We start from the raw sequence: 1,081 nt of genomic DNA on the forward strand, positions 1-1,081 counted from the left end.
ATCTCAATGTTCAACCCCCAAAATATGTATAATCAATTTTGATTCAATAAATAAATTAAAATAAATAAATAAAGTCAAAAAAAAATTTTTTTTTTTAAAAGATGACCGGTAAGGGGATCTTAACCCTTGACTTGGTGGTGTCAGCACCACGCTCACCCAGTGAGCAAACCGGCCATCCCTATATGGGATCCGAACCCGTGGCCTTGGTGTTATCAGCACCGCACTCTCCCGAGTGAGCCACGGGCCGGCCCCAAAGTCAAAATATTTTAACACTTTCTTGTACATATTTGTGGGATACAGTGTGTTATTTCAATACATGCATATACTGTACAATGATTGACTTAAGGTACACAGCATAGTTTTGTACTTATTTGTCCACTACTTCTCCTCTTCACTCCCTCCCCCCCATAACCATTATCCTACTCTCTACTTCTATGAGAACTTTTTTCTTCTTTCAGATTTGACATATGAGTGATACCAAGCAGCATTTATCTTTCTGTGCCTAACTTCACTTAACATGATGGTTTCCACTTCCATCCATGCTGTTGCAAATGATACCATATTTTATTATAGCTGAGTAGAATTCCATTCTGTATGTCTATCCCAGTTTTTTTTAATCCATTCATTTGTTGATGGGCATTTAGGTTGATTCCATCTCTTGGCTGTTGTGAGTAATGCTGCGATGAACATGGAGTACAGGTGTCTTTTTGATATACTGATTTCATTTCCTTTGGGTATATACCCAGTAGTGGGATAGCTGGGTCATAAAGTAGATCTATTTAGTTCTCTGTGGAAACTCCATGCTGTTTTGCACAATGGCTGTACCAATTTACATTCCAACCAACAGTGTAGGAGGGCTCCCTTTTCTCTACACCCTCACCAGCATTTATTTGTCTTGTTGATAATAGCCATTCTAACTGGAGATATCTCATTGTGATTTTGATTTGCATTTCCCTGATAATTAGTAATGTTGAGCATTTTTCATGTTTTTGTTGGCCAGTTGTTGTATGTCTTGTTTTCAGAAATGTCTGTTCAGGTCCTTTGCCCATTTTTTAATTGGATTATTTGGTTTTTTGCTGTT

The sequence above is a fragment of the Galeopterus variegatus genome, unplaced genomic scaffold (genome assembly GCF_000696425.1).
Source record: "Galeopterus variegatus unplaced genomic scaffold, G_variegatus-3.0.2 Scaffold9932, whole genome shotgun sequence".
In the NCBI taxonomy this organism is placed as follows: Eukaryota; Metazoa; Chordata; class Mammalia; order Dermoptera; family Cynocephalidae; genus Galeopterus; species Galeopterus variegatus.